At 43.8% G+C, this 8,570-nt stretch overlaps 1 pseudogene; it reads left to right on the top strand.

Annotated features, from left to right (window-relative positions):
* Positions 1-1,044: 1,044 nt before the first annotated feature.
* On the top strand, positions 1,045-1,088 carry LOC145528048 (U7 small nuclear RNA; annotated as a pseudogene).
* The last annotated feature ends 7,482 nt before the right edge of the window (positions 1,089-8,570 follow it).

Raw genomic sequence — 8,570 nt, 5'->3', positions numbered from 1 at the left:
ATGAACCCTAATAGTAGGTAGTGTCATGATCAACTTTCTCTTCATAGTTGAAATTCAAAAGCTTGCTCCCAGTATCCACTATAGCTAAACATATCTCTATCTTAAAACCCAGCAACCCTACTTTTATGTACGTATCCAAGAGAAATGAAGACAAACACCACCCAAAAGGCTTGTACAAGAACATTCATAGCCCCAAAGCAGAAACAACCAAAATGTCTATCAGCTAAAGAATGGGTAAACAAATTGTGACATTTTCAGACAATGCACAGCATGGAATATTACACAGCAATGAGGAAATTGAATACTGCCACACACAACAGCTGGGTGAATCTCATAGTCAATATGTTGAGTGGAAGAAATCAGGCAGGGAAGAGCCCACATAACATAGAAGAGGTAGCCCACACTAGTAGGTGGTGACTGAGGATGTGGGAAAGATGCTTACTTCTGGGGCTCAAGGAATTTTTCTTGGGATGCTAGAAGCATGTCCCTTTTCTGGGTGGTGGTTGTGGGAGTGTGTCATATTCATTGGAAGGACAGATGCTGAAGCTGAAGCTCCAATACTTTGGCCACCTGATGCGAAGAGCTGACTCACTGGAAAAGACCCTGATGCTGGGAAAGACTGAAGGCTGGAGGAGAAGGGGGCGACAGAGGATAAGATGGTTGGATGGCACCACCAACTCAATCAACATGAGTTTGAGCAAGCTCCAGGAGTTGATGATGGACAGGGAGGCATGGCATGCTGCAGTCCACGTGGTCGCAAAGAGTCAGACATAACTGAGCTACTGAACAACAATAATGCATATGGGAAAAACCATCAAGCTGCACATTTAAGATTAAGATGAAAGGACTTGACATGGAAAAGAAAGTGGTGGGGAGAGAGGGAATAAAAAGAAAGAAGAGAAGGAAGGAAAAAGGAGAGAGTATGAGAAAGGAAGGAGGGAGGGAGAAAGAGAAAAGAGAGAACTTGCCCATAGTAACACAGCCTACAAGCAGAGGCTCAAATTTGAACCCAGCCTAGTGTTCCCAGATCCAACAAATAAAAATAAGTGTTACAGCTTTTTAATAATTTTTCTAGTAGGACTTCCCTGGTGGCTCAGACAGTAAAGTGTCTGCCTGCAATGCGGGAGACCCAGGTTCAATCATTAGGTTGGGAAGATCCCCTGGAGAATGAAATGGCAACCCACTCCAGTACTCTTGCCTGGAAAATTCCATGGACGGAGGAGCCCGCTAGGCTACAGTTCATGGGGTCGCAAAGAGTTGGACACGACTGAGCGACTTCACTTTCTTTCTTTCCTGTCTGTACCAGAAAATCTGCCATGGGAAAAAAAAAATAGAGGGCACCCTGTATTTTGTCCAGTGACTCTCACCCAGGCAGTCTGTATCCAGAGCTGGAACACGCAGCCACCACCCTGGAGAGCTTTACTGAGAGTTGAGAAAGGCCCCAGGCACCCAGGGCTCCCCCACCCCAGCGTGGGAGGCTCTCCATGTCTTCAGAGTCCTGGGCTGTGGGCAAAAAGCAAATTCAGTATTTACTATATCCCCTAGAAAGGATGTGAGATTTTTGTCTTTATCAGAAGGGAGTATGAGTTTTGTTTTTTAAAAAAAGAAAAAAGTGTTGAGAGACACTGAGCTGGTTGAATCTGCCCATTTTATGGTTGGGTAAACTGAGGCCTAGAGAGCAGGAGGGATTCGCCCTTCTTCCTGCAGGGGTATAGGGCTTACTTGGTCTGCTGATCACAAGGACATTGAGAAACTACTCTGAAGTCCAAAGTTCACTGATCATACTGATAGGAGAATCCAGGAGGCTTCTAAAGGACCTTTGAAAGCCATTTCTGTCTATTTGGCTGGAGCTGGATCAGATTCTTCTGACCCATTGGCTCGCTGATAACAACATGGCCTTCTAGCAGCTCTGAAATACAGTCAGGCCAGGACAAAAGGATCCTTGGCCAGGAGAGTTCTCTGAAGGAGGTTGAACTCTGTGGGGGGCCAGGTGAAGTTACAGAATAGCCAGTTAACCTCACACATCCACACACACTCTCTCAGATGAAATTAGTTTTATTAGAACTTTTCTAAGTATTAGCATCATCATAACCTCTATAATTGTGTATAATGCTGATGGTAGAGAGAAGAAAGTACTAGTTACTTGCCACCACTAATCCCACCACCAAGAATATGGGCCATTAACATTTTGGATGAATGTCCCCAAATGTTAACATAAATACATCTGGGTTATGGGGCTTTTTTGACTTCTGTTCTGTTATCAATATGGCATATCCTGAACACCCTTCCATAGGACTGTAGACCAGGAGAATCCATTTTACACAGGTTGCCATTGTATGTGGATATAACAATTTTTTTCATGGAGTTTGGTCTTAGTGTTTATTTATTTGTTTGTTTGGCTGCATCAGGTTTTAGTTGTGGCATATGGGATCTAGCTCCTGGACCATGGATCAACCCCTGGGGCCCCCTGCATTGGGGGTGCGGAGTCTTAGCCACTAGACCACCAGGAAAGTCCCAGGATGTAAAAATTTGTCTGTCATACAAAGCTTGATAATCTCTTAAATCCATCCATGCTGCTGCCCCCAAAAGTTTTAACAGCTCTTGTATGACAGACAAACTGGGGGAAATCACAGAGTGATTCCTCTGCTCAAATGTCACCCTGTCCAGAGGTTTCCCTGACCACTTAAACAGCCGCCTCCATCATCATGTCCCCCAGATTGCTCTGTTTCTCTCTCCAGCCCTTTCTTTCTTATCAGGTTTTTTTGATGTGGACAATTTTTAAAGTCTTTATAGAACTTGTTACAGTATTGCTTCTGTTTTATGTTTTGCTTTTTGGCAGTGAGAGTTGTGGGATCTTAACTCCCTGACCAGGGATTGAACCCACATCCCCTGCATCGTAAGATGACGTCTTAACTACTGGACCACCAGGGCAGTTCTTCTCTCAAACTCTTTTTTACTACTTGATATCATATTTTATTTATTTGACACTCATCTGTACACATCATGTTCTAAGAACTTTATTCATTTAAAAATGATGTATTTAAATAGTCATATATTATATGCATGTGTTAACATGTGTTATGGCACATCTATTTAACTACATGCTGTTTGGCTATATCTCCCACCTGATTGGACACCACCAAGGACAGTGACTCAGCTTGTTCCCTGATGGACCCCAAATTTCCAGACTGGTGCTCAGCGGAGCATGCACGCATGCTCAGTCATGTCCAGCTCTTTGCAACCCCATGGACCATAGACCACCAGGTTCCTCTGTCCATGGAATTTCCCAGGCAAGAATACTTGGGGTGGGTTGCATAGGCACTCCATAAATTCTTGTCCAATGAATTGAGTGAATGTAAAAATGATATAGTGCCCAAGAATTGGGTGCAACATATTGTATTATGACATTCTAATAGTTTTTTATAGCTGTTAAATAACACAATTTTAACTGAGTAAATTTTTAAGATCGAATTGACTTAATTGAATGATTGATGAATGATTCACAAATGGGTAGAATGCCATCCAACAAGAAGAAAGGCGCTCTGAGGAGCTGGACAAAAAGGAAGCCTTTTATAGCAGAAAGGGGAAAAGAATGAATTGTTTCAGGCTTAGGAAACCTACCTATGAGAGACAGAGGGGGCTGTGTGGCAGATTACCTCATTGGTACTGACCAGAAAATTCCAGAGTGACCGGTTAAGACTACGTTCCTGGAGGACGTTGTAACTGCAATTAGGTTAGATATTAAGTCTTAGTTTGCTGATGTGGGGTTTAGCCTGGTCAACTACAATTTGGCATTTGCTATTAGGACTTGCTACCTCTATAAGGATTATATCATGTGCTGTAACAGCTGCTGACTTTCAACATCCCTTGAAAGGAGTTCAGGGTGGAGAGCAGAAATGAGACCCTATGTGCTCTGGGAAAACCTGACAGAACAGGTCTTTAGATAGATCTTTACAGGAGCTGATTTTATGAGCCCAGTTCTTGCATCTCCTCATACCTAGAAAAGCACTGAAATCCTTCATGGTGATGACTGCTCCTCATGACTAGCAGAAACCTTCTGCAAAAAATTGTGTGCTTGATTGCACGTACTTCCCCTTCACCAAAATCACATATGTACTGACCGTTCCTCCTACCTCTTGGGAATAGTTCTCAGAACTATCTGAGATGCTGTCTCTTGGGCTGAATAGTCCTCATTTTGCTCCAAATAAAATGTAACTCACAACTCTTATGTTGTGCATTTTTTTAAAGAAGTCAACAGCACAAGTGATTCCATTTGGGATCTGTTGTTTCTTTTTAATACAGTATGTGTGTATTGTTTTATATTCATTTTCTATAGCGCCTACAACCAATTACTAGAAACTCAGTGGCTTAAAACAACAGGAATTTATTTTCTTGTATTTCTAGAGGACTGTAAGGAGATCAAACCAGTCAATCCTAAAGAAAACCAACCCTGAATATTCACTGGAAGGGCTGATGCTGAAGCTGAAGCTCCAATACTTTGGACACCTGATGTAAAGAGCCGACTCATTGGAAAAGACCCTGATGATGGGAAAGATTAAAGGCAAAAGGAGAAGCAGGCAACAGAGGAAGAAATGGTTAGATAGCATCACCGACTCAATGGACATAAGTTTGAGCAAGCTCCAGGAGATGGTGAAGGACAGGGAAGCCTGGTGTGATGCAGTCCGTGGGGTTGCAGAGTTGGACACAACTTAGTGACTGAACAACAACAAGAGGTCAGAAGTCTAAAATTAAGATGATGGCAAGTCTGTGTTCTTTCCGGAGATGATGAGGAGGGAATTCACTCCTTTGCCTTTTTCTGCTTCTAGCAGCCACCTGCATCCCTCGGCTCATGGCCTTCCTCACATCACCCCAACCTCTTGTGTTGTCACATCTCCTACTTCTCACTCTGATCCTTCTTCCTCCTTCTTATAAAGACCTTTGGTTTGTATCAGGCCCACTCAGATAACTCAGGATAATCTCCCTACGTCAACACCCTTAACTTAATCACAGCTGCAAAGTCTTTCTTACCATATCAGGTAACACATTACAGGTGCACATGGACATCTTTGGGGAACCATGATTCAGTCTCCCAGAGCTTTGTTATTTAATACTTGTGAATTGCAAATCAGTTGCTCTGAAAATGGAATTATCTGTAGTGTTCTCTTCCCTTCTCCCCTCCTAGGCTATCCGGGAAGAACCTCTGTCTCTTGTCTGAGTTCTAAAGTAGAAAAACAAGTGTCCAAGTAACAGGCTTCACCACGCCCTAGCTCTGTGACCGTGGGCGTGCGACTAAACCATTCTGTGCCTCAGCTTCCTCAGCCATGAAAGGAGAACCACAACAATGTGACGAGAAATAAACAAAGAGGTTCAAGCCAGGACAAAGCAGAGGGGCTGCAGGAGCCTTGATAAGGGGTACCTAATCTGGCCTCAGGTCAGGGAAGGCTTCCTGGAGGAGGTGGCCCTGGGGGCTATCATGGGGGACATTCACATAAAAAAACCCCTGTCCCTAACACGTTTGCAAATCACTTTGCCTACTACCTAGCAGACAGCAAATAATTCATTAACTGGCTGTTTTTAATAGTTGCAAAACTGAGACTACAAGGACCATGATAATTAAATACAGTATGATGAAAAAAATAATTATGATACTGAGTGGAAAAGACTCTACTGGATGCAAGGAAACTTTGGAGCTGGGTCTTCCACCAGGTTCCCCTCCTCCATTCCTAGGGTTCCTTGAAGCCTAGACCAGGGAGCTCTCACTTCTTTTCTTCCTGCCCCATCTCCTTACAGGCCACAAGGCAAGCCCACAGGTCTTTTTACAGCTGGGTTTTCACGGAAGTGTTTAGAATGACCAAAAAAATTTTTGTTTCCATTTAGAATGATCAAAATTTTAAATACAGACAGGGTCAGATGAAGACAGGATCAGTGAAAGTGCCGTATTGGAGGCTGAGGCAACGGGAAAGCCCAGTAACATAGTACACATCCCATTCAAAATGTTGATATTTTGTTCACTGAAGATTTTTGGCATACCGTTTGATTCCTGAAACTATAATCTTTCTCTGGTATTCCCTGGTAGTCCAGTGGTTAGGACTTGTGCTTTCACTGCCAAGGGCCGGGGTTCAATCCCTGGTCGGGAAACTAAAATCCCACAAGCTATGCAGTGTAGTCAAAAAAGGTGGGAAAAAAGAAAAAATATATATAGGCTTTCTCTTGGTTGAATTTTTGTTGTTGTTGTTTTGGTTGCCCCTTTACATTTTGTGTTCTCACCCTGGTCCCAGCCCAGCTCCTGAGGTTTTTCTTAGAAACCATGTGACAAGAGAGACAGTTGTGACAATGTTGAGACAGTTTGCTGTGTGCCTGGGGGTAGGTGGGGGGAGAGATGTGAAATCCTGGGAAAATGCTGAGTCCAGTCTAGGGAGCAGTGAGGGAATTTTGGAGGTGGTGTCTGGCAGGAGTTAATGTGGGAGGGAAGAGGGCCCCTCAGCTGTAAGAGGAAGTGAGAAAGGGTGGGGATGGTCTCTGGACCAGTGGGTGTGGGTAGAGAGGTAAGCAAGGCCAGGGTAGAAAGATTAGGGTTTAGTTTTATTTTTTTATTTCAATTGAAGTATATAGTTGATTTACGATGTTGTGTTAATTTCTGCTGTACAACAAAGTGATTCAGTTATACACACACACACACATATACATGTATGGGCCTCACAGGTGGCACAGTGGTAAAGAAACCGTTTGCCAATGCAGGAGATGCAAGAGACTCAGGATTTAATTCCTGGGTCAGGAAGATCCCCTGGAGTAGGAAAAGGCAACCCACACCAGTATTCTTGGAAAATTCCATAGACAGAGAAGACTGGTGGGCTACAGTCCATGGGGTCTCAAAGAGTCAGACCTGGCAGAGTACAAACACACACACACATATATACATTCTGTTTTAAAATATTCTTTTCCATTATGGTTTATCATAGGATACAGAATATAGTTATCTATGCTACACAGTAGGACTTTGTTGTTTACCGATTCTATATATAAAAGCTTACATCTGAGCAGGCTCTGGGCATTGGTGATGGACAGGGAAGGCTGGTGTGCCACAGTCCATGGAGTTGCAAAGAGTTGGACATGACTGAGTGACTGGACTGACTGATAAAGCCCTAACATATAAGGAAAATTCATTATGATGAAATAACATCCCTGGAGGACATAGGGAAGTCTCAGCAGTATGTCTGTCTTTTTTTTTCTCTTTCTTTTTTTGAAGTATAGTCAATTTACAATGTTGTGTTGAAGTGTCTGGGTTTTTAAAATTATTTATTTATTTATTTATCTAGGCCACATGGCATGTGGGATCCTAGTTCAATCACGAGGGATCAAACTCGTGCCCTCTGAAGTGGAAGCTCGGGGTCTTAAACACTGGACTGCCAGGGAAGTCCCACGTGTGTCTGTTTTCAAATGAATGTGTTCAGAATTGAGAAGTAAGATAGTCATTAGTCAACTGAATACTGCCCATAATTTTGTCTCATGCTTGACATTTAAAAAATAGGTGCTAAATAAACAGAGCAGTTTGTCTGCCAAGATGCCAGTGTGTTGGGTCAACTTCTCCAATATTAGGAGTGATGTTTCCCTCTATAAACTCTGTTTTCCACATGATGAACAGCTCCCGACAAAGCTCTCAAACAAAACAAAGTATATTCTGCCCTCTGTTTAAACATAGTTGCATTTCTGAAAACTCAGTGAAAAATACTTTGTGTTGATATGTCAAATGGAGTCAGATAATTGTGAAAGGTGCTTTCACCCACACAGGAGTCCTGTGGGAATGGAGCAATTCTTCCTGGGAGCTGAGAAGAGTGGAGGGCACTGTCCAGTGAACTGCAGGACTTTCAGCACTTTTAGCATTTCCAGTTCCTGCCCTCTAAACGCCAGAACCACCAACAGCTCTCCCCATCTGCCAAGACATTCAAAAATATTCACACAAATTAAAAAAGAAAATAAATAAAGTGGAGAGAGGGGAGGGGGACTTCCTTGGCAGTCCAGTTGTTAAGACTCCCTTCTTCCACTGCAGGGGGCACGGGTTCATCCCTGGTGGGCAAACTAAGATCTCACATTAAAAAAAAAAATAGTCCAAACCACCTCCCCCCATCCCCCGCCACAAACCCTGCTGAGAAGAATGATACTGAGGGAATGTGGAGGAGGTCCCAGCCCTTGGATCTAGGGGAAAGAGCAGGAGTATCGCCCAGGCTGCCTGTGTTGCTGGTTTGGCAGTGAGATGCATGGGACAAGGACTGGACCGGTAAATCTGCAGATGCGTGCATGCGTGCATGGGCTGGGTGAAAGATGAGAAGTAGGGGATTTGGGTGAAACTGACGCCAAGTTAAGCCACCCTTTTAGTATCTTCCTCCATGTCTCTCTCTCCCAGCCCCATACTGGTCACCTCCCCCCAGGACAACAATAGCAGCCCATCCCTGGCCTCCCTGCACGCCTCTGTCCCACAGTCCATTCTCCAAGCCTTAGCCAGAGCTTTCCAGAGAGCAACCTGACTCCCTCTTCCCCATCCCTAGGCTCCAGGTGGCTGATGGAAATCTCCT

This window comes from Giraffa tippelskirchi, chromosome 11 (genome assembly GCF_054371585.1).
Source record: "Giraffa tippelskirchi isolate mGirTip1 chromosome 11, T2T-mGirTip1v1.2.pri, whole genome shotgun sequence".
Classification (NCBI taxonomy): Eukaryota; Metazoa; Chordata; class Mammalia; order Artiodactyla; family Giraffidae; genus Giraffa; species Giraffa tippelskirchi.
The sequence above is the reverse complement of the archived record's forward strand: the minus strand, read 5'-3'. Positions and strand labels throughout refer to the sequence as shown.